Consider the following 25,541-nt stretch of genomic DNA (forward strand, 5'->3'; position numbering starts at 1 on the left):
GCTCCCTCAGTACTGCCCCGGGAGTGAGCCTGGAGTTTCCAGTCTCTGGAGTGGGGATTGAACCCCCAATGTTCAGACTCGGAGGCGAGACTGCTCCCACTGAGCCCTGACAGACACAATTTCCAAATGCTGAAAGATTTGACATTTTCAGTGTCAGCTTTTCTTAATCTCTAAAGATGCTGCATAATATTGAAGAGTTGAATATTTATTCTCAAGATTCAAGATTCAAGATCATTTTATTGCCATATGTAACTAGTACAATGCAATGCTTACTCCCCACTCACTCCCACAATACAAACATATAATATAAAAGCAAAAAAATAAAAGCAAGTATAAATAATAACAATAAGCAAATAAGCAAAAAGTATAGCAATAACAGTCCAAGTTGCAGGATATGATGAATAGTACAATAAAGCCTCAATTACCACTGGAAATAATAGTAATGTAATATGATAAATATATGGTAATATGAATATAATCCTCCCGCCTCCACCCACCCATTGGCAGGGATGGGGCCTCATTGTCCAACTTGCTCTTCTGATTGGCTGTGTTTCCAACCAATCAGAAGAAAGGATGTTGAAAGTTGACCTTCTGGTGTCAGAAGAATGAAAGGTCAGATTTCTGAGCCAATATTTGGGTGAGTGGAGAATCTGTGAGGAGTCGAGTCAGAGCCTCCGCTTTCAGGGCAGGTAGGACCATTGGCTGAACATGTTTCACATCCTCAGTCCCAGGGTGTGAGAGAGCAGCACAAACCCCCCCCCCCCCCAATTCCACAATCCCCTCCACCCACAAACCCAACCCTCCCCCCACAAACCCCCCTCCACCCACAAACCCAACCCTCCCCCCACAAACCCCCCTCCCCCAAACCCCCCTAACCTAATCCCAATCCCAACCCCACATACTCCCACTCTCCCCTCAAAAACCCAAAACCCCCACCACTCCCCTGCCCTCACCCCCCCCCCCCCCCCCCCCAGTGCCCAGTATTTTCATTTTCTGTCGATATGCTGTAATTAAGATTGCGACTTTAAGTTGTTGCTGGGAAATGTGGGCTGTGTTGTGCCTTTGTTAGAAAATCCCTCATGTTGTACCCGGATTTGATCAAAGCAAAGCTCTTATCAACTGTCGTCAATATTGTAAAAATAAGAGGGAATGCTGGAAATATTCATCAGGTCGGGCAGCATCTGTGGAGAGAGAGACCGAGTCAATGTTTCAGGGCGATGACTTTGTCAGAATTGGAACAAGTTGGAAATGGAACAGGTTTTACGCAAGTGTTGGGGCAGGGAGAGGGGGGAGGGGAGGAAAGAACAAAAGGGACGGTCTGTGATAGGGTGGAGGGCAGAATCATTACCAGCACCTGCTGTCTGGAAATAAAATCGAGACCGAGGTTACTGTCTGAAATTGTTCAACTCGCTGTTGAGTCTAGAAGGCTGTAAAGTGCCTCATCGAAAGATGAGATGGAAATGGCATGTTGGCCTTTAGTGCAGGGGGTTGGAGTATAAGAGTGAGGAAGTCTTGCTCCAATTGTACAGGGCCTTGGTGAGACCACACCTGGAGTACTGGGCACAGTTTGGGTCTCCTTATCTGAGGAAGGACACACAGCGCCTCAGGGGCGGTGCAACAAAGGTTCACTAGATTGATCCCTGGGACGACAGGGCTGTCCTAATGAGGAGAGATTGAGTAGACTGGGCCGATACTCGCTGGAGTTTAGAAGAATGAGAGGTGATCTCTTTGAAACATATAAGATTCTGAGGGGGATTGACCGGGTAAATGCTGAGAGGATGTTTCCCCAGTCTGGAGAGTTCAGAGCTAAGGGGCACCATCTCCGGATAAGGGGTCGGCCATTTGAATTTCTTCACTCGGGGTTGTGAATCTTTTGCCTGTCCGAGGACATTGTGTGACTTGGTGCCTCCAAGGGGATTAGTCCAAGTGTGTTTCCCTCCCCACCTCTTCCGGTTCGGATGTACCGGTCAGGGCAGAAGTCTCATTAACATATTTCTACATATCCCTCGTCTTCCGACAGTCAGTAGACGAGCCGTGCGGCCCGGGAAGGTCCCAGGTTTGATCCCTGGGCTCTGCCAGGATGTTGTTTTTGGAGCGTTACAACTGGATTGATTCACCAAATTGGTCCCGGGATGCCACTTCTGATCGCTGGCCTGTGCCCCGTGCTGGAGATTGAAGAGCGAATGCTGGGTAAGGATTGGACTTCACTGGCCTGCACCCCGTGCTTGCTGAACCTGCCAACACTCACTATTTAGGCTTGCACATGACTAGCCGCCTCGTGGAGAAGAGGGGAGAAAATTGAAAAGAAACAGTCGTGGCCCAACTATAATTGGTCCCTGAAGTCAACAGCATTCTCCTCGAGCTGGATGGGAAAGTGAGCCCCTCGTTGTCTGACCTGCACAGTGCTCACCCGTTATTCAGTAACTTTTTAAAATTAATTCTCGGCATGTGTGCGTCGCTGGCAAGGCCAGCATTTATTGCCCATCCCTAATCGCCCTTGAGAAGGTGGTGGTGAGCCGCCTTCTTGAACCGCTGCAGTCCCGTGTGGTGAAGGTGCTCCCACAGTGCTGTTAGGGAGGGAGTTCCAGGATATTGACCCAGTGACGATGAAGGATTGGCGATATACTTAGTCAGGATGGTGTGGAACTTGGAGGAGGTGGTGTTCCTATGCGCCTGCTGCCCTGGTCCTTCTAGGTGGAAGAGGTCGCGGGTTTGGGAGGTGCTGCCGAAGAAGCCTTGGCGAGTTGCTGCAGTGCATCTTGTAGATGGTACACACTGCAGCCACGGTGCGCCAGTGGTGGAGGGAGTGAATGTTTAAGGTGGTGGATGGGGTGCCAATCAAGCGGGCTGCTTTGTCCTGGATGGTGTCGAGCTTCTTGAGTGTTGTTGGAGCTGCACTCATCCAGGCAAGTGGAGAGTATTCCATCACACTCCTGACTTGTGCTTTGTAGATGGTGGAAAGGCTTTGGGGAGTCAGGAGGTGAGACACTCGCCGCAGAATACCCAGCCTCTGACCTGCTCTTGTTGCCACAGTATTTATGTGGCTGGTCCAGTTAAGTTTCTGGTCCGTGGTGACCCCCCAGGATGTTGATGGTGGGGTTATTCAGTAACCTGCTGATGGAGTATATGTATTTAAAGGAACTCTTGGCTGTGGTGATGTGTTGGTGTGCAATTCTCAGCACCAAAGAACAGGGACAGATGTGGCTCTGAGTTCCACTCTGCCAGTTCAGAGGTGTATCAAGGAGGACGGTGTTGGGCACAGGCTGCAGAGCCTCACCGAGGAGCGTCACATCTGGCAACAAGAACAGGGGTCACCAGCGGTGGCAATGGGGACTAGCCTCATCAACCACCAGCCTCGAGGTCTTGGGCCCAGACAGCTGAAGAGGGCAGGCAATAAAAGAATAGTGAAATTAAGACACTTACCCGGAGAAAAGGAAGTTTAACAGATACATGTACCGGGCAAATTTAGGTGTCCGCTCATACCTCCGACTCTCACTTCAGAGGAGCATTTGGACAACAGAAAACTTCACACTTTGCGCTGATAGCTGAGGCATACGAGGGCAGTTAAAAATTAATAAAATAAATGGGGAAGCTGTAGATTATCCACTGGGGTCCAAATTTACTTATTAAATGAGGTATGTTGCGTGGAGCGTGTTTACAATATTTGATTAAACTTAACAAGCCTTTTTCTGTAAACCAAGATGTTCTGTTCCACACGATTTACTTTTCCTGAAGGAATTTCTGCGAAGGTTTTACACCTGTAACTAGCACTTGTTACACGTTGAGCATGGATCAAGGGGAGTGTGACCCAGTGGGTCGGGGAGGAGCATGACCCGGGAGGGGCGGGGGGGGAGTGCTGTTTGAGCTGGGGTTGCTGCCGGACTCCAGCACCTCTTCTGTCTCTGTCTCTGTCTTTGTCTCACTGTCTCTCTCTCACTGTGTCTCTCTCTCTCTCTCTCTCTCTCTCTGTCTCTCTCTCTCTGTCTGTGTGTGTGTCTCTCTCTCTCTCTCTCTGTCTGTGTGTCTCTCTCTCTCTCTGTTTGTGTCTGTCTGTCTCTCCCACGCGCTTTGTCTGTCTGTCTGTCTCTCTCCCTCCCACGCGCGCTCTGTCTCTCTGTCTGTGTCTCTCTCTCTGTCTGTCTGTGTCTCTCTCTCCCTCTCCCACGCGCTGTCTGTCTGTCTGTCTCTCTCTCTCTCTCTCTCTCTCTCTCTGTCTCTCTGTCTGTCTGTCTGTCTCTCTCTCTCTCTCTCTCTCTCTCTCTCTCTGAGGGCTGATCGTTTGCAGATGTTGTGAGTATCTGTATGGGTGGTGATGGTTTTAAATAACTCTACTGCTCTGGAATGTACTTGGGGATTTTTCCCGATGACAGGATCATCCAGAATTTGCTGTGAATTGTGAGAGTCTTGGGCTTGGTCAGGAGCATGGCATCCTGTTGGCATTGTCAGCTGCTGAAATGCATTATGGGCTGGCCCGAGCAGGGTTCCCTTTCTGCCAAGGATGCAGGACCTAAACAGACAGATTGAATTGCAGACATGGGCGCTGCTATTTCTCCCCAGGAATCACCTTTAATTTAGCAACTGAATCACCCTGTATCCATTCACTGGCCTCGGTTTGCGTTCTACTGTTTGAGTCCGAGGAAGGGTTTTTGTTTACAAGGGCACGAATGTGCAATGCAAGCAGCTTTTAGTTGTGTTTCTGCAGCACCCTACACACAGCCCTGCTGTAAACCACACTGCGACGGGTTTAGTAATATCAGGGCTTACAGTAAAATTCCCCCAGGCTGTCCTCGCACCACATCTGCTGAAGCCTCGATGGGAGGCTGCACCAGCTAGTGATTGTCAATGGACAGAGCGGGCAGGAAGAACAGTCATCTCGAGCAGACACAGTAATAATGTGCAAAAACACTGTGCAAGCCACAATTAAACCTTTATGTCATGAAAGTGGCAGCCAATGAGTGAGTGGTTCAGCAGTTCAATGCTGGGGTTGTGCTCGAGTGAACAAAGGTTGTCAGCGCTGAGGGTCCTTGTCGGTGAAGAGGGATTGGGATGACCAATGACCACAGCCTGTCACTTATGATGACCTAGTCAGAAGCCGGGCCCGATTGGCCAGGGTGAGAAAGGGTCCAGCCCATCAACACAGCTTTAAAAAAAAGTCCCAAGGCCCATCCATCTCCTGTTGCATTTTATCCTGTTGCATCCAACCAGCTGTCATATTTTATGTTTATTTTAACAACAAAAGTTTGAAGAAAGGATTGGCGAGATGAATATTGAGCCCCCTTCATTTCAACCCCCACAGTGCCTCCCAGAATCCCACTTTCAACGGTGAGTTTATTTTGTGACGCTATCACTTTACAAAGGTTTTAGCCTCTTTAACAGATTGACCTCTTTTCAGAGTAACAGATTGACCTCTTTTCAGAGTAACTCCGAGTTTGCAGTGCGCAGCGTTTGCTCGGTGCTGCTTCAACAGTGAAATATTTTACTGAAGTTTAGCGAGGAAGTAGGTTCATTGAAAGAAATTGTCTTTAGGTGTTTCTGACGCTGGCCCCTGCGAACATCAGCTGGGTATTGTACCTGACATTTCGATAATGGACCTTTGCTGAAATGGTGCAGCGACTCACAGAGTTGGTGATATTTTTTGTGTCGAATTAGCGGGTTTATTCCACAAGCTCGGCTCTGTGCGTGCAGCCTCCCAATGATGCAGCTGATTGGTTCGGCCGATTTTGGTTTTTTTTCCCCTCTGGGGCTTTTCTCGAGTTTAGAGAAAAGCAAGATGTGAACGTTTTAAATCTGAAATAAAAACAGAAAAAGCTGAGCACAATGAGGAAGGGACGGGTTTGTGTCTTGTTCGGAAGGTCTTTCAGGACAGACCCGACATGTTGGCCTGCCTTTCCCCTCGGAGCGGATGGACCAGCAGTGCAATCGCACCATCTTCTGTTTTATTTTCATCTCTTGTCCTCCTTATTAAAAATATGATTTTTTAAATTCTGCAAACCTGTTTCTTGGGGATAATCCAGGGTTGTGTGTACTTGATGCTTTGTGCATGAAAGTTTTAGAAAACTACATTTTGTAGTCATGTTGTCACAGGGTTTCTCCTCCATTTTAATTTTTCCCTATGGACTCCAGTGCTGCACATTATTTTGCCACTTTGAGGGTAGAGACCTGGGCTTGCTCACCGGCGGCTAACTTGCGCTCACCGGCGGCTAACTTGCGCTCACCGGTGGCTAACTTGCGCTCACCGGTGGCTAACTTGCGCTCACCGGCGGCTAACTTGTGCTTCAGCCTTTGCTGTGGTCCGGTGGGCACAACATCGAGCGAGTGACACTCGTCCTCCGAGTGGGATTGAGCCGCCGAGACGCCCTCTGATTTACGCTCCATCCATTTTGGGTAAGCCAAATTAAATTGACAGCGCGAAACAAAAAGGGCAGGCTTGTCTTTTCCAATTGTTGGTAACTGTTTGATTTGTAGAAGGGCCCTCGATGGTGCGAATCCCGCACCTTGCCCCCGACGGCATGTCCCCTGACTGAGAAGTGCCCACGTGCTGCCACTCCCGGATACAGCAAGTCGCAGGGCAGCAACTTACTGTGGTGTTGGACTGGCCAAAGCTGATTCATTTTTGGAATAGCTATTTGAAAATTGGGGGGAGGGGGCGATTAAAACTAAAAAGAATCGAACTAACGTGTGACTGTAAGAAAAGCGAGTGCGAGGGAAACTCTGCCGTGGGGCTCGGAGACGTGAACCAGCAGAACCTGTGTTAAAATCAAACGCCAGAATTCAAATGAAGAATTAACATCCTTTTTCGTTTCGCTTTTCTTTTCCCTGTCCATTTCTGTTGATTTTTAAAATTCTTTTCTTGAACCAAAAGGGTTGAGGGTATTACTGGGGGTGTGGGGCTCAGGTGGAAGTGGGGGGGGGGGGGGCGTATTGAGGAAGGATTACTGAGCATCCGTAATGTGAGGGTCTGGAATCGGCAGAAACTGAATTCGATTCGTGGAATGATGCCGCACAGAAGGAGGCCATTCGGCCCATTGTGCCTGAGCCGGCTCTTTGAACGAGCTCTCCAATTAGTCCCACTCCCCCCTGCTCTTTCCCCATAGCCCTGCGAATTTTTCCCTTCAAGTATTTCTCCAATTCCCTTTTGAAAGTTACTATTGAATCTGCTCCCACCGCCCTTTCAGGCAGCGCATTCTGGATCACAACAACTCGCTGCGTGAAATAAATTCTCCTCCTCTCCCCCGCTGGTTCTTTTGCCATTTATTTTAACTCTGTGTCCTGTGGTTACCGACCCTCCTGCCAGTGGGGCAGTTTCTCCCGATCTACTCTGTCAAAACCTTCCATGATTTCGGGGTTCGCAACCGCTGCCTTGCCATTGGCTCCCTGAGAACAGCAAGCGATGATTGCATTAAAAAAAATTCCTCACAACTGGACAGAACAAATGAAAGGAGGAAATGAATGCAGGACTCCTCTGAGCAGGGGTCCTGGTGAAACTCCAATGATTTAGTCTAAGCTCCTTTACCGTGGTATCGAGCGTTCATTTAACATACAGGCTGCACAGTAAATGGTGTTTAGTTTTTTTAAGTTTTAACTAAACCTGTAACTGAATACATTGCGTATATTAAGTTACTCTGGAAATCACCTCGCCGTGAGTAATGAGTGCGGAATACACAGCCGTGGCTGGGATCAGTTTCTTCCACAACTAGTATCAGATGAACACTGCTCTCTCAAATACATGGTTTATCATTAGGATAGATTTTCTCTTTTGTAATTCTGTCAAGTCCATTCAAAACAGAAATAAATTTACTCTTGGGAGCGAGGCGGGACACCAGGTAGATCAGGTGGTTAAGAAGGCATATGGGATACTTGCATTTATTTATTTATTTATTTATTGTAATGCTTGCCTTTACTGGCCGTGGCATAGAATACAAGAGCAGGGGGGTTATGCTTCAACTGTATAAAACACTAGTTAGGCCTCAGCTAGAGTACTGCGTGCAGTTCTGGTCACCACATTACAGGAAAGATGTGATTGCACTAGAGAGGGTACAGAGGAGATTTACAAGGATGTTGCCGGGATTAGAGAATCTTAGCTATGAGGAAAGACTGGATAGGCTGGGTCTGTTTTCCTTGGAACAGAGGAGGTTGAGGGGAGACCTTATTGAGGTGTATAAAATTATGAGGGGCATAGATAAAGTGGATAGAAAGGACCTATTTCCCTTAGCAGAGGGGTCAAAAACCGGGGGGCACAGATTTAAAGTAATTGGTGGAAGGTTTAGAGGGGAGTTGAGGAGAACTTTTTTCACCCAGAGGGTGGTGGGGGTCTGGAACTCACTGCCTGAAAGGGTGGTAGAGGCAGAAACCCTCATCACATTTAAAAAGTACTTGGATATTCACTTGAAGTGCCGTAACCTACAGGGCTACGGACGGAGAGCTGGACAGTGGGATTAGGCTGGAGAGCTCTTTGTCGGCCGGCACGGACACGATGGGCCGAATGGCCTCCTTCTGTGCTGTAACTTTCTGTGATTCTAAGCCCGACTTGAGATGTGAGGGCAGATTAAAGGGTCCAGAGGTCATTTTGCCAGGCCGATCGACCCACACTTTTGAAAACGAATCCCCAAATACTCCACGAGAAAGGCAGAAGCTTTATTCAAAAGCTGCCTGTGGTGGGACAGAGTTGTAGTGAATAGGCACAGGTTATGGAGTCACCTGGAATACTGAATAATATAACGGAATGTGTTCAAATGAATACATTTGGTGTGTCTCAGCGTTCTGGCAGCCAGATATTCTACAATAAACGAAAGGCACCTTTTGTATGGTGGGACTGTGCGCGCTGGCATTCCAGAGTAAGTTCAATAGTTGCCTGTGTCCGTGTTGCTGTTATTAACTTTACAAGTTAGCAGCGCCGTCTGGTCGATTTGTTGGAAATGTGTGTGTGAAGATCGTAGTTCATTCTGGTTTTGGCGTTTAACATAAGAATTGAAATCTTAAATTTGGAGCAGTCTGCTGCTGAGAGGAGGCTGTTCTTTCCCAATGAGAATTGAAGAAGTTGTTCTGTGTTTTGTTATATGTCTGTCCCCCTGCCTGCTTAGAGTGAAAGCCACATTATATATTGTAAAAAAATCTTGTCTTGGACCTCAGGAATGTTCGTTTGTTTTTTATTTCCCCGGCCACCAAAATAGGAGCCAGAGCGGTAAATGATGAACATCAGAACCCAGGCTGCTTTAACATTGAGAACCGAGGTGGGGAGGGACCAACGGTGTGGTTACAAACGGGGAATAAATCCCTTGCCCGTCATTGTTGCTGCTCCCTCTGAAAGTACGTCCGTGGCCCCAAGTGTTGCTCTTCCGCCTGCCTGGACTTTATTCCCCACCTGCTCCTTGATCTCTGCGAGTGCCGTTCTGTGACTCCCATCAGGGGATTTGATGTAATGGGTAATTCCAAACCACGAGCTAAATGAGAAAAGAAACTCGATTTAGCTCCTGGATTTGTCAGCTGGGTCCTGCGGCCACTGTACATGATGACAAGGAGAGAGGCCTGTGAGGGGCCAAGGCCCCCCCAGTGCAGGGCACCGCCCAGATTGGGGAGAGTGGGAGAGAGGACAAGGTCAATCGGAAAGTTGCGATGAGGTGAGGCCAATCGTGGGTTTTAAAAGTCTGTACATTGTAGGAGGCTGAGGGAGATGAAGAGTTTCACCGTTTTGAGGTTTTGGAAAAGAATGAGCTGGAGTTGGAAATTGTGCGATGAGTCTTGATTTCAACACTGAGGATGTAGAATATATCTCCGAATTATGGAAATTTTGCAGTTTAGTACTGTATATCCAAATAGAAATTTAATCTTTCTATAAATGATTCACATCTTCCTCATGCGATTTGTGAGCGCTTTAAAATAATCTAAAGCATTTAATTCTGTTGTTTTTGTTGGGTAATTCCAAACCACAACACAACCGAATAAAACCACCCGACGTAGCTGGAGGCTGAATTCAGGAGCAGCAAGTTCAATATTTAGGATCACTGACTTACATTATTTTCTTTTTTATTCTCTTTGTTCTCCGGTTGATTTCCCAGCATTTGTAATTTTTTTTTTTTATCTCTAATGTTCCCTCCATGGGCTTACAAGTCTCCCAGGGTTTGGCAGGTAGAGGAGTAAGCCAGTGGTCCTCCTTCTTGGGCAGTCCCTCGGAACCGAGGATGACTTGCTTCCACACTAACAATGAGTTCTCAGGTGACTGAGTCCAATGCGGGACCTACAGTCTCTGTCACAGGTGGGGCAGACGGTGGTTGAAGGGGCGGGTGGGTGGGGTGCTTGGGTTGACTTGCGCTACCTGCGCTTGGCTTCCGCTTGCTCCCGGTGAAGAGACTCTAGGTGTTCAGTGCCTTCCCGGATGCTTCTCCTCCGCTTTGTGCGGTCTTGGGCCAGGGATTCCCAGGTGTCGGTGGGAATGTTACACTTTCTCAAGGAGGCTTTGAGGGTGTCCTTGAAGCGTTTCCTCTGCCCACCTGGGGCTCTCTTGCCGTGTCGGAGCTCCGAGTAGAGCGCTTGTTTTGGGAGTCTCGTATCGGGCATGCGGACAATGTGACTACACAACAGCGCACTGCAGTGTTAAGTGTTGTCACACAACCTTGGGCTGGCTTATTCCAAGGGCCGTGCATTGGCCCACAGCCACAGAACGGTAAGCGGGTTAGTGTCCACCATTTCCCATATGCTGATGTACCAGATTCAGGTGAATACTGGTGGGGAGTTATTCGGCAGAAGCCAGGTGTTCACTACAGGGGGAAAAAAGGAAGTTTAACATATAGGAGTTTATAGCACACAAGTTGGCCATTCGGCCCATTGTGTCTGCTGACTCTACTACAACAGTCCAAAACGAATCCAACTGCTCTGCCAGTTCCCCCGAGCCATGTATCTTTCTCTACTTCAGATATTTAACCATGACATTCACAGGCACGTGTCACTCTTGCATCCCGGCTTATGAAGGAGTGTGTGTGAGGCATGTCTGTGGACCATCTAGATCGAAAGAGCTTGTATTTATAGAAGCACCTGATCATGTCGCCAGGACATCCCAAAGTCCGTCACAACCAACGGATTACTTTTCAAGTGCACTAATTGCTTTGTAGGAAAATACAGCAGCCAATGTGTGTACAGCAAAGACCCACTAGTGGGAAACGAGTGAATGACCAGATAATGCTTTTGGTGGAATATAATCAGAGAATGCTGGAAAGACTCGGCAGGTCAGGCAGCATCTGTGGAGAGAGAAACCGAGTCAACGTTTCAGGTCGAGGACCTGAATGTTTTTGAGGGTATTGTTTGAGGGGGTACGTTGACCTGACGCCAGGGAGAATTCCCTCTACATAGTGCCATAGGATCTTTACATCCACCCGAGCAGACAGGTGGAGAGCAAAGAACAAAAAGATTAAAGGAAGAATTATGTTTGGTGATTTTATTTATAACTGAATAATTTTCAGGATTGTTCGCTTGTGATGACACTCGGTCAGTTTCTGAAAACTCTAGGAATTGCAGCCGATTCTGATTAAAATTGTGATTTTTTTTTTTTTTTGGTCTAACTTTCTTCGCTCCGCTCCTCTCCTCTCCGCTCCTCTCTCTGCTCCTCTCTGTTCCTCTCCGCTCCTCTCTCTGCTCCTCTCTGTTCCTCTCCTCTCCTCTCTCTGCTCCTCTCCTCTCCTCTCCTCTCTCTGCTCCTCTCCTCTCTCTGCTCCTCTCCTCTCCTTCCTCTCCTCTCCTCTCTCTGCTCCTCTCCTCTCCTCTCCTCTCCTCTCCTCTCTCCTCTCCTCTCTCTGCTCCTCTCCTCTCCTCCCTCTCCTCTCTCTGCTCCTCTCCACTCCTCTCTCTGCTCCTCCCTCTCCTCTCTCTGCTCCGCTCCTCTCCGCTCCTGAAGGTGTTGACCCAGGCTCGGGTACAGTTCCATGGATGGAAGGCATTGTCTGGTGCGTCACCTCAGTGAAGTCTGACTGTGAATGGCAGCAGACTGTTTACTCGTGGCGGGCGGCACTGCCCGGCCTAGTTCTGTTCTTGCCTGACGTTCACACACACACACACACACCGTTCAGCAGAAGTCACTGCATCATGATCAGGAGCAGAAAACGGGGCTCTGCGATTTCACTGCGAGGATACAGGGAAGAGGCAGCGACTGTGGAATGTTGTACTTGTGGCTGTGAAGGAACAAGACGGGAACGTGCACTGGAGTACTGACCACAGTATTAGTAATGTTTTAAGAGACAAGGAAAGCTGCAGTGAAATGAGGTTGAAGGCTAGAGATGAGAATTTCCTGCCAAAAGATTAGTGCTTTCCATCTGGTTTAAGAATTTGGCGGGAGATATTTTAGTAGAAGATTATAAAAACACTTATGAAGCATCGTTTTTTAAAAAATTCGTTCCTGGGATGTGGGCGTCGCTGGCAAGGCCAGCATTTATTGCCCATCCCTAGTTGCCCTTGAGAAGGTGGTGGTGAGCCGCCTTCTTGAACCGCTGCAGTCCGTGTGGTGAAGGTACTCCCACAGTGCTGTTAGGGAGGGAGTTCCAGGATTTTGACCCAGCGACGATGAAGGAACGGCGATATATTTCCAAGTCAGGATGGTGTGGGAGTTGGAGGGGAACTTGGAGGTGGTGGTGTTGCCATGCGCCTGCTGCCCTTCTGGGTGGTGGAGGTCGCGGGTTTGGGAGGTGCTGCTGAAGAAGCCTTGGCGAGTTACTGCAGTGCATCTTGTAGATGGTACACACTGCAGCCACAGTACGCCGGTGGTGGAGGGAGTGAATGTTTAAGGTGGTGGATGGGGTGCCAATCGAGCGGGCTGCTTTGTCCTGAATGGTGTCGAGCTCCTTGAGTGTTGTTGGAGCTGCACTCATCCAGGCAAGTGGAGAGTATTCCATCACACTCCTGACTTGTACGGTAATGATTAATAAATAATGAACATTAAATTGTCAAATACTCTGCAGGTTTCTGCAGTCGGTGTATCAGTGAAATGTAATCTGTCCTGTTCTCCTCCAGTAGGAATCAGTATACAGGAATATACCAGACTCTCTCGATTCACTGCTGATCAGGCCCATTCCATTGTGGTAATAGTTAATTACCACATGTAGAAAGATTAGTCAGTCATTTTTGGATTTAAGAAAGGACTTGCATTTATGTAGCGCCGTTCACAACCTTGGGATGTCCCGAAGCACTGTTGAAGTGTAATCACTGTTGTAATGTCGGGAAATACGGCAGCCAATTTGTACACAGCAAGGTTTAAGTTTAACATGGGTGCATGAACTCTACCCGAAGACTCCGTTACCTCGTGTATATCACGACAATATCCGAGCTGAGTGAACAAAACCTGTCGTTGCTGTTTCAGGACATTGATTTTTTTTTAATCCATTTTAGGTATAATTTCTGACTGAAAAATTATGAGTAAATTAAATCAGATGTGCAAGATATCAAACCATGTGATCTGAGGAGTTTCCCTTTTCAACTTCCATCTCTCTCTGTGTCAGTGGTTCAGCTTGGCGCACAGGCTGAGAACCGAGAGATGATCACTGTTTCTCTGAGTGCTGGACGACAGGGTAAGACAGGAACAGGAGGAAGCCGTCCTGCCCCTCTAGCTCTAACTTTAGGATTGTGCCCCTTGCTCCACCAGAGGAAATCGTTTCTCCGCATGGGGAGTGAATTTATTTTATTATCTGATGATGATGATGGTGCTTTTTGGCAGCTTCTGTAGTTTGATGATTGAGGAACTGACTGAAGGTTTCCGTTGAACACAGAAGGAGGCCATTTGGCCGATCGCACATGTTCTGCTCTGCTCGGTGGAGTTAGGTCGCACATCAGCCACGATCTCATTGAATGGCGGGACGGGCTCGAGGGGCTGAATGGCTTCCTCCTGTTGCTATGTAATTTGGAATTGCGCATGAAGCATATAGTAGAAGTGTAGGGGGTTTCTCTTGCTTGCTCTGGTCTCCTGCCAGGCTTCTTGCAATAATTACCCTTGAGTGGTTCGACCCACTCGCCCCTACGGTTCTCGACCTTGGACTTTGGTGCAGGGAACTGTAGTGCAGAGAAAAACTCAATAGACCAGGTCGAATAGCACGAAATGGATGCCTTTATTGAACAGTTTGCAACATTATAAAATACATATATGCACAGATTAAAGAAACTACAAGCATGCACACATCTATAAACTTAACTCTATGGAAATGGGGAACACACGGCACATCGTAAAAGGGGTAACACATTACAACTACCCTTAACCCCCTCCCCTAGACCTAACTAAGTTTCGATTTGAGGAACTCGGGATCATGCTCACCACTTTAAGAATCGCGAAACAGGGGTTTTGCAGCCTTTTGGCACAGCTTTCCGTCGTCACGTGGGTTTGGAAAGTTCTGGCGCAGCTTGTTTTCCTCTTGGTTCTCCTGCGATGAGGCAGTCGGTACAGCCTTGGTGAGCGCTCGCCACAGATGAATCCGTTACCGACGTGACTTTAAGAACTGGATGCACATGGGTGAATCCATTACCGATGTGATGTTGAGACACTGGAGTGCCGGGCCCTGAGTGTCCTCTTCTCCGGCCTGGGTCGTCGATCTCCCGATGGTCTTCCTCGGGGCGGGACGCTGATCCCAAATTGCTTTCTTTATACAGTCATAATGTCCTTCTGATTTGGAGGAAGAGCTGGAGTACAGGGTGTCTTCTTCTTCGGCCTGGGTCGTCGATGATCTCCCGACAAAAGTACCCGGGCCACCCTCGTCGTCTTCTCCTCGTGGCCGGGCCTTGCCTGCCCGAGCACTGAACACGGTCCGAACCGAAATGCTGCTTGGTTCCGATGGAGTCTGTCCCGAAGCGTACCGATGGAGAACTCGAAGAAGTACCGTAGAAGTTCCGAAGCTACTCCGAAGCGTTGAGCGTACTGATGGACCTTTTCAATCCACAGTTATACCTTTTTGGAACATTCTTATACATAGATACATAGATACATAGAAGATAGGAGCAGGAGTAGGCCATTCGGCCCTTCGTGCCTGCTCCGCCATTCGATGAGATCATGGCTGATCCTTTAATTCAGTATCCCGTCCCCGCCTTCTCTCCGTAACCCTTAACCCCTTTTGCCCGTAGAAATATATCTAATTCCCTCTTAAATATATTTAATGAGCTGGCGTACACTGCCCTCTGTGGCAATGAGTTCCACAGGTTCACCACTCTCTGAGTGAAGAAATTCCCCCTCATCTCTGTCCTAAATGGTTTAGCCCTTATCCTTAAATTATGTCCTCTAGTTCTGTTCTCACCCGCCAAGGGAAACATTCCTTCTGCATCCAGTCTGTCTAGACCTGTCAGAATTTTATACACTTCTATGAGGTCCCCTCTCAATCTTCTAAACTCCAGTGTGTACATCCCTAAACTACATAGTCTCTCCTCATAGGTCATTCCCGCCATTCCTGGTATCAGCCTGGTGAATCGCCGCTGCACCCCCTCCATGGCAAGAACATCCTTCCTCAGATGAGGCGACCAAAACTGTACACAGTACTCGAGGTGTGGTCTCACCAGTGCCCTGTACAGCTGCAGCAAGGTATCCCTGTTCCTGTATTCTAACCCTTTTGCTATGAAGGCCAGCATACCGTTTGCCTTCTTGACCGCCTGTTGCACCTGCATGCTCGCCTTCAGTGACTGGTGTACAAGAACACCCAGGTCTCTCTGTACTTCCCCCTCTCCCAATCTATTGCCATTTAAATAATAATTTGCCCTCCCGTTCCTGCACCCAAGGTGGATAACTTCGCACTTGTCCACATTATAGTGCATCTGCCATTTATCCGCCCAATCGCCCAGTCTGTCCAAATCGCTCTGGAGCTTCCTGGTCTCTTCCTCTGAGCCCACCCCCCCTCCTAGTTTAGTGTCGTCTGCAAATTTGGAAATGCTGCATCCGACTCCCTGATCCAGGTCATTAATGTAAATTGTGAACAGCTGGGGGCCCAGGACAGATCCCTGTGGTACCCCACTTGTTACTGCCTGCCATTCAGAAAATGAGCCGTTTATTCCAACTCTCTGTTTTCTATCTGACAGCCAGTTCCCTATCCACGCCAAAACTTTCCCCTTTATCCCATGAGCCTCAATTTTCCATGCTAATCTTTTATGTGGGACCTTATCGAAGGCCTTTTGGAAGTCCAGGTACACCACATCTACTGGCTCTCCCCCATCTATTCTACCAGTTACTCCCTCAAAAAATTCCAATAGATTAGTCAAGCACGATTTACCCTTTGTAAATCCATGTTGACTCTGTCCTATCCTGTCCCCATTTGCTAAGTGCTCCGCTATTTCATCCTTAATGATGGACTCCAGCATTTTGCCCACAACTGATGTAAGGCTTACAGGTCTGTAATTACCTGCTTTTTCCCTACCCCCCTTTTTGAATAGTGGGGTAACGTTAGCTACCCTCCAATCCATCGGCACTGTTCCCGAGTCTAATGAATTCTGAAAAATCATCCTTAGTGCATCCGCTATCTCTAGGGCCACCTCCTTCAGTACCCTAGGATGCATGTTATCAGGCCCTGGGGATTTGTCCACCTTCAATCCCTTTAGCTTCCTTAACACCATATCCTTAGAGATATTGATTTGCGTCAGTTCCTCCTTTGCCAATGTCCCTATTTTTCCCGATATCCCAGGGAGGTTTTTTGTGTCTTCCTTCGTAAAGACGGACCCAAAGTATGCATTTAGTTGATCTGCCATTTCCTTATTTCCCATTATATATTCCCCCGTATCTGACTGCAATGGACCAACTTTGGTTTTCACCAGTCTTTTCCTTTTGATATATTTATAAAAGCTTTTGGAGTTAGTTTTTATATTTTCCGCCAGCTTGTTTTCGTAAGCTATTTTGCCCCTCTTGATCATGCCCTTTGCCCTCCTTTGCTCTATCTTAAACTGTTCCCAATCTTCCGCTCTGGCGCTTTTTTTGGCTATTTTATACGCCCTATCTTTGGATTTTATGCTGTCTCTAATTTCCCCTGTTATCCACGGTTGAGTCACCTTTTTAGATTTCCTTTTATGCCAGATTGGTATAAACAATTTTTGCAATTTTGTCATTCTATCTTTAAATGTTTGCCATTGTTTATCTACCTCCAGTCCTCCCAGGAACGTTGTCCAATCAGACCTACTCAGTTCCCGTCTCATGGCATCATAATTCCCCTTGTTTAAATTCAGGACCTTAGTCTCGGAGTCAATTTCTTCGCTCTCCCGCCAAATCATAGTCCTGTCCTTGTCATAATTTTGGCGGGCAGAACTCTCTGCAGGGGTGTTTTGTCTTCATAACGGGAGTCGGTGATAGCTGAACTGGCCTTCCTGGGCCGATAATGTCTTTGCTTTGTCACCGTAACTCGGTTTGTATATTGATCGGTCTGGAGATGGCCCTTGATGGCTGTTAAACGGCTTTTCCTTTGTACAGTAAATGGGTTAAAGTGTTCATTCAATTGTCCGCCCATTTCTTGATGGGCCTCATCCTGCTACCCAAATCTGTCCTGTACTTATAATCTAATCAATATGTATACTCAGTTCCATGAGTTTCGGTTTCCCGAAACTGGTTTTTCGCGGGCTTTAATGTCCTTACTGCAAGCCAGACAGGCTTGTGGATTAACAGAAATTCAAATGGTCCCAGAAGCTGGTCACGAGGTCTGGCGGCCATTTTGTGTGCCCTTTTATCAAAGGTTTCTCTGTACAAGCTTCTTTTTGGTCAATAAAGCTGTTTTATTAACCCTGACTTCTTGCGCGATTACTCATGAAAAATTTCGCGAATTCTACAGAAGGGAGGGTTGTGTTAGTGGGCAATCGTGTTTATATTGTCGAACTATTCCCTTGGAGAACCGTGTGAAGGTGTGGAAGGATTGTCGGTCTGACTGGCCGCGACATCAACGCTCCTTCCATGGCTGTAACTATCTTTATACCAGCCAGTAAGGTGCTTCGTCCTATGAGGGTTTGAGGGGGGGGGGGTCAACACCACCCACACGGCGCGAGTATCCCGCTGGATGTCAACCGAGAACTCCGAGCCAGAACTCCGGTCTCCACTCACCAGGACTGTCTGGAGCGGGATTCAAACCCCGCCCTTTCTGACTGGGAGGTGGGAAAGATCCCACTGAGCCAAAGCTGGCTACACAACACCGCCCCCCCCCCCCCCCCCCACCCCCGAGATATCTGCGCTCCTCTAATTCTGCCCTCTTGAGCATCCCTGATTTTAATCTCTCTCTTAGTTCTCTCTCTTAGGCAGTCCCTGGGAACCGAGGATGACTTGCTTCCACATTAAAAATGAGTTCTCAGGTGACTGATGAGTCCAATGTGGGACCTACAGTCTCTGTCACAGGTGGGGCAGACGGTGGTTGAAGGGGCGGGTGGGTGGGGTGCTTGGGTTGACGTGCGCTCCTTGCGCTCCCTGCGCTTGGCTTCCGCTTGCTCCCGGCGAAGAGACTCGAGGTGTTTGGCGCCTTCCCGGATGCTTCCCCTCCACTTTGTGCGGTCTTGGGCCAGGGATTCCCAGGTGTCGGTGGGGATGTTGCACTTTTTCAAGGAGGCTTTGAGGGTGTTAATCACTGATTTTAATTACTCCACCATTGGTGGCTGTGCCTTCTGTTACCGAGGCCCTGAGCTCTGGAATTCCCGGCCTGAACCTCTCCGCCTCGCTACCTCTCTCCTCCTCCTTTAAAACACTCCTTAAAACCCACCTCTTTGACCAAGCTTTCGGTCACCCGCCCTAACTTCTCCTGATGTGGATCGGTGGCACATTTTGTGTCTTTAAAATACTCCTGTGCAGCGCCTTGGGACATTTTACTACATTAAAGGTGCTATATGAACACTTGTTGTTGTTGTGTGGTGAATGGTTTCTGTGTTAATAAGGAGGCTGTGTGTTATATCAATGGATGTTGGGAACCGTGGAAACCTGTAGAATGAAACCAGGCAGTTTTTAATCCATGGAGGTTTCAGTATTGACCGACACTCACTGACCATCCATGGTGGTGGGAAATTTCAGTTTCCTCTTCTCGAAAGGTTCATCTCTCAGGATAGACTGTAAACTGAGCTGAGTCAATGAGAGAGCAGATTGTACAAGATCGGCTCAATGGACCGAATGGCTTTTTTACAATCCAAGCCTCCTTTTATAGGCAGGTCCTGATCTATCAGCTCCGATATTTACAGGGAGTCGGAGAGACCAGGAATGGCCGTGGACAAAAGGTCCTGCCGTCACATTACCATTTTCTTCTTTCATTTCCCGGGGGTTATTGGGGAAGCTCCCAGGAAATTAGGGTGGGGGGCGGGAGGAAATAGGTCATCCACAATTGCAGCATGGAGTGAGAGGCATCAGGATATGGGGGGTGGGATCAGATGCAATCGGCTTGATGGAGAGAGGCCATTGGTGATGGATGGGGTGGGCATCTTCGTTTTTTTTAACTTTTAATACCCCCCGGACCCTTGGCAGCCCATCGTATGGTGGTTACTATCGAGGCCATTGTTACTGATCTGTGTCGTGTCTCTAGACACAATACTGGAAACGATGTATTCGAGGCGATGACTGTCACACTGTTGTGACAGGTGGAACAATGTTTGGAAAGGAGAAACTTTAAACCAATGGATTAACAGTTTATATGCCACTGTTTTGCGGTGCATTCTCTCCACATTAGTGTTTGGAGGTTTAATATCATTGATCCAATTACATAACATAAGAAATAGGAGCAGGAGTCGGCCATTCGGCCCCTCGAGCCTGCTCCGCTGTTCAATAAGATCATGGCTGATCTTTGAGCTCATCTCCACTTTCCCGCCCGATCTCCATATCCCTCGAGTCCCTTAGTGTCCAAAAATCTATCGATCTCAGTCTTGAATATACTCAACGACTGAGCCTCCTCAGCCCTCTGGGGCAGAGAATTCCAGAGATTCACCGCCCTCTGAGTGAAGAAATTCCTCCTCATCTCAGTCCTAAATGGCCGACCCCTTATCCTGAGACTGTGACCCCTGGTTCTAGACTCCCCAGCCAGGGGAAACATCCTCCCTGCATCTACCCTGTCAAGCCCTGTAAGAATTTTGTATGTTTCAATGAAATCACCTCTCATTCTTCTAAACTCTAGAGAATATAGGCCTAGTCTACTCAATCTCTCCTCATAGGACAATCCCCCCATCCCAGGAACCAGTCTGGTGAACCTTCGCTGCACTCCCTCTATGGCAGGTATATCCTTAAAAGGATTTGGAGAAATAGTCTCGTTGGACCTCCACTGTTTCTGGCTTTTCACCATTTAGAAAGTAGAACCGGGGACTTTCTAAATGGTCCAGAGAGACTCGGGGTCCAGGTACCCCATCGATCATTAAACTGTCATGAACAGGTACAGAAAATAATCAAAAAGGCTCATGGAATGCTGGCCTTTATATCTGGAGGACTAGAGTACAAGGGGGTAGAAGTTATGCTGCAGCTGTACACAACCCTGGTTAGACCACACCTGGAGCACTGGGAGCAGTTCTGGGCACCACACCTTAGGAAGGATAGATTGGCCCTGGAGGGAGTGCAGCGTAGGTTTACCAGAATCATACCCGGACTCCGAGGGTTAAATTACGAGGAGAGATTACACAAACTAGGGTTGTATTCCCTAGAATTTAAAAGGTTAAGGGGTGATCTGATCGTAGTTTTCAAGATATTAAGAGGGTGGTAGGTTTGTGGAATTTGCTCAGAGGGTGGTAGGTTTGTGGAATTTGCTGCCCCAGAAAGCTGTGGAAGCTACATCATTAAATAAATTTAAAACAGAAATAGATAGTTTCCTAGAAGTAAAGGGAATAAAGGGTTACGGGGAGCGGGCAGGAAATTGGACATGAGTCTGGGTTCGGAATGGTCATGGCCCTGTGGGTAGTGGAGCAGGCCCAGGGGCCGTGTAGCCTTGTTCTGCACCTACTGTGTTCTAATTCTGTGTTAGATTTCAGGAGATGGTTTTATTCCTGTTCCTGGCTGGGGTGGAGATCACCTTTACAGAAGGTAAGTACTGTAGAAAATATAGGGACAGAGTGATCTCCTGGAAGAATTTCGATCGCCTAGATGGGTCGGAGAGGAATTTCCCAGATTTTTTTCTCCCAAATTGGCCATTGGGTCTTTATCTGGTTTTTCGCCTCTCCCGGGAGATCACATGGGTTCAGGTGGATGCAGAGTGATAGAAGATTTGAGGTTAGGATCAGATCAGCCATGATCTTATTGAATGGTGGAGCAGGCTCGAGGGGCCGATTGGCCTACTCCTGCTCCTATTTCTTATGTTCTTATGTTCTTATGTTTAAGGGGAACAGACAGGGTAGATAGAGAGAAACTATTTCCGCTGGTTGGGGATTCTAGGACTAGGGGGCAGAGTCTAAAAATTAGAGCCAGACCTTTCAGGAGTGAAGTTAGAAACATTTCTACACACAGAGGGTGGTAGAAGTTTGGAACTCTCTTCCGCAAACGGCAATTGATGCTGGACCAATTGTTTAATTTTAAATTGGAGATTGATGGATTTTTGTTAACCAAAGGTATTAAGGGATATGGGGCAAAGGCAGGTACATGGAGATAGGTGGCAGATCAGCCATGGATCTCATTGAATGGAGGAACAGGCTCGAGGGGCTGAATGGCCTCCTCCTGTTCCTATTTGAAAAATAAGTATATGAAGCAAAAGACAACTTGGGTTGAAGAGCTCGCACTAGCACCGTGTTGATGCGTTGACTGGCTCACTTCTGTACTGTAATTTTGATGATTCGCACTGTCGGCAGTTTCTGTTGCTGAGGTTTTTAACATCGATCACTATTAAAGTGCTTTGCTTTCTATTTTTAATTAGCATTCCGCTCGCCCCCCCCGCGCACTCCGGGACAGGCAGAGAAGCTGCTACGTACTCCCCAGCCAAGGAACGCACTTGCTTGCCAGGCAGAAAATGTGACTGATTGACAAAAGTACTCGAATGGGTTGTGAGGAATGTGTGTCATCTCGCCATCAGGCTGTCTAACGCTCATTGCACCGTTTGTAGCTCGAGGCTCAATATCAGGTGCGCCTCGGGTCGGACTGTTCAGGCACAGGGCACAGCGGGGCGAATAATGTCGAAGCTTGTATGTTGGAATGTTTGTACCAAGCCTCCTTTTGAGACTCCTCATCAAATGCCTTCTCAAAATCAGCATACACTTCATCTACTGCGTTCCCTTTATCTATCCAGTTAGTCACTTCTTCAAAAATAAGCTCTTGTTGAATTTGACAGACAAGGCTTGTCTTTAACATCGCTGCTCTGGCTGTCCCTGATTAACTCGTGCCTTTTTAAATACTCACCTCGCTCGTCTAATCGTGAATTATGGATTCTAAGAGTTTGCCTGAGTCTGATTGATCTGTTATCCTGTTCGTCCTTCTCTCCCTTCATGTTATAGAAACATAGAAGATAGGAGTAGGAGTAGGCCATTCGGCCCCTCGAGCCTGCTCCGCCATTCAATGAGATCATGGCTGATCATCCAAATTCAGTACCCTGTCCCTGCTTTCTCCCCATATCCCTTGATCCCCTTAGCCTTAAGAAATATATCCAACTCCTTCTTAAATATATTTAACGAATTGGCCTCAACTGCCTTCTGTGGTAGAGAATTCCACAGGTTCACCACTCTCTGGGTGAAGAAATTCCTCCTCATCTCTGTCCTAAATGGCTTACCCCTTATCCTTAGACTGTGACCCCTGGTTCTGGACTCCCCGACCATCGGGAACAGCCTTCCTGCATCTAGTCTGTCTAGTCCTGTTAGAATTTTATAAGTTTCAATGAGATCCCCTCTCATTCTTCTAAACACTAGCAAATATAAGCCTAATCGACCCAATCTCTCCTCATACGTCATTCCTGCCATCCCAGGTATCAGCCTGGTGAATCTTCGCTGCACTCCCTCCATGGCAAGAACATCCTTCCTCAGATAAGGCGACCAAAACTGCACACAATACTAAAGGTGTGGTCTCACCAAGGCCCTGTACAACTGCAGCAAGACATCCTTGCTCCTGTACTCGAAACCTCTCGCTACGAAGGCCAACATACCATGTTGGCTACTCTCCAGATGCATGGCACAGTTTGCATTCCTATAAAGGATTGGAAAACTGTGGCTAGAGCCTCTGCTATCTCTTCTCACTTGCTTCACCAGTCTAGGAGGTGTGCCATCAGGACCCAGTGAGCTATCCAGCTTCAGTTCTACTTTATCAGAATCGTCCCTTTTTCATATCCCCTCCCCCTCCTTTAAAAGCATCGCCGTTCTGAGGCTCCTCCATTGACCCAGTCGATGGATGGAAAGCCTGGGTTGGTACGGAGTTATGTCGAAGGATGAAGTTCAATTCCTGGTCAGTTCAGTTAATTGATCCCATCTGGGGCACTGCAATTGGAAAGTGTCTATATGTGGAGATCAGGTGAGGGCAGATTGGGGATTTTGTTGACTTAAAGCTTTTTCCTGTGTGTTGGTGCCCAAGGCAATGGTTTAATAAGGTTCTTGTTGTAAATGGATAAACAGATATCGACTACGTGGGAGTTGGGCACTGCCAAACAACAGGGTCCTGCGAGCGCCATCACTGTCTGTCGGCTATCGGGTTGTGGGCGGGGCCGTCCCATCTCGGTGACACTGGACGGCAAAAAGAAAACCGATCAATGCTGGAAAACTGAATAAAAAGACAGAAAATGTTGGGAATACATCGCAGGTCAGCCAGCTATTGGGAAGGGGGGGGAAAAACCTGTTAATCTGGTGTTTTGAAGATGGGTCTACACCTGGAAACGTTTCCGAAAGTCAGATGTGCCAGTGCCGTCACCTAGCACTGGGTCCGAACTGCATTTTAACACTAAAGATGATGGAGGGGGTCCCACCATCAGTACCCACTCTAACTGAAGTAAGCGCCGTGTTTGATGGCACGATCGATGCAACTTTATTTATTGACAGTGACGCGAAGCAACAGGAAATCAAGTACTTTACCTTTTATAGGCCTGTAGCTGGCAGTGCTCGGGGGGCAGCACCCCTCGCCTCTGAGTCAGAAGGTCGTGGCTTCAAGAGTCAAGAGGGACTCCAGAGACTCGAGCACAAAAATCAAGGCTGACACTCCAGTGCAGTACTGAGGGAGCGCCGCACTGTCGGAGGGGCAGTACTGAGGGAGCGCCGCACTGTCGGAGGGGCAGTACTGAGGGAGCGCTGCACTGTCGGAGGGGCAGTACTGAGGGAGCGCTGCACTGTCGGAGGGGCAGTACTGAGGGAGCGCCGCACTGTCGGAGGGACAGTACTGAGGGAGCGCCGCACTGTCGGAGGGGCAGTACTGAGGGAGCGCCGCACTGTCGGAGGGGCAGTACTGAGGGAGCGCCGCAGTGTCGGAGGGGCAGTACTGAGGGAGCGCCGCACTGTCAGAGGGGCGGTACTGAGGGAGCGCCGCACTGTCGGAGGGGCAGTACTGAGGGGGCACCGCACTGTCGGAGGGGCAGTACTGAGGGAGTGCCGCACTGTCAGAGGTACCATCTTTCGGATGCGATGTTAAACCGAGGCCCCGTCTGCTCTCTAGTAAATGATCCCATGGCCACTATTTTGAAGAAGAGCAGGGGAGTTCTCCTTGGTGTCCTGGGCCAATATTTATCCCTCAACCAATATCACAAAAACAGATGATCTGGTCATTATCACATTGTTGTTTGTGGGATCTTGCTGTGTGTAAATTGTCTGCCGCGTTTCCTACATTATAACAGTGACTACACTTCAAAAGATAATTCATTGGCTGTGAAGCGCTTTGAGAAGTCCGATGGTTGTGAAAGACGCTGTAGAAATGCAAGTCTGTCTGTCTTTTTCAGTTGAAGCTGCTAATCCAGCTCCCTGCTGCTGCTGAGCTCTGGACCTCCTCCCAGACAGCACCTGATGTTTACACACAAACACCTACTGAGATTAAATCAGGTTCGCTGACACTGTCGAGCTCGATAACGTCTCCCAGACAGTTTCTAAAGTCATCAGAAATCACTGTTTAAAGGGCCGTGCTTTATTGTGCTAAATTGTAACATCTTGTGTGCTCCCGTGAAATACTTCCACATCGAGTGTCGGGCGAGTATTTGTGGTAATTTTTTTTGTTGTGTTTGAATATATTTCTGCTAAGTAGATCATGGCCTATCTACTAAAGGGAAGTGCTGATTGGTGGGTAGCTGTTGAGTGTTTCTTGTTAAGTTTTAGGATTATTTCTGCTAAATGACCTCCAGAGTCTGGTAAATAGAGGCATGGCAGGGCAGCTCAGTCCCATGATTGGCACATCCTGGGCCCTGTGGGATATCCGGGACGCTTCTTGCGGCCTGGACGACCACGTGTGCAGGAAGTGTCGCCAACTGCAGCAACTCGAGCTCCGGGTTTCGGAGCTTGAACGGCAGCTGGAGTCACAACAGTGCATCCGTGAGGCTGAGAAATACTTGGAAAGCACGTTTCTAGAAGTGGTCACCCCGCAGCCTCAGAATATTCAGGCAGAGAGGGAATGGGTGACCAGCAGACAGAGCAGGAGGACAAGGCAGGTAGGGCAGGAATCCCCAGAGTGCATCTCGCTCGCTAACTGGTTCACAGTTCTGGAAACTGGTGGGGATGATGGCTCCTCT

General features: G+C 48.2%; 1 protein-coding gene across 1 annotated transcript in view; it reads left to right on the plus strand.

The window, feature by feature from the left end:
- Positions 1 to 620: 620 nt before the first annotated feature.
- The window catches only part of tp63 (tumor protein p63), a 374,605-nt gene continuing 349,684 nt past the window's right edge, over positions 621 to 25,541 (plus strand). Inside the window, exon 1 of the mRNA XM_085989633.1 lies at positions 621 to 689. The gene's annotated coding sequence lies outside the window, so the exon portion shown is untranslated. The remainder of the gene's footprint in view (positions 690 to 25,541) is intronic.

The sequence above is a fragment of the Somniosus microcephalus genome, chromosome 6, assembly GCF_052327205.1.
Source record: "Somniosus microcephalus isolate GS21.2 chromosome 6, FLI_Smic_1.0, whole genome shotgun sequence".
In the NCBI taxonomy this organism is placed as follows: domain Eukaryota; kingdom Metazoa; phylum Chordata; class Chondrichthyes; order Squaliformes; family Somniosidae; genus Somniosus; species Somniosus microcephalus.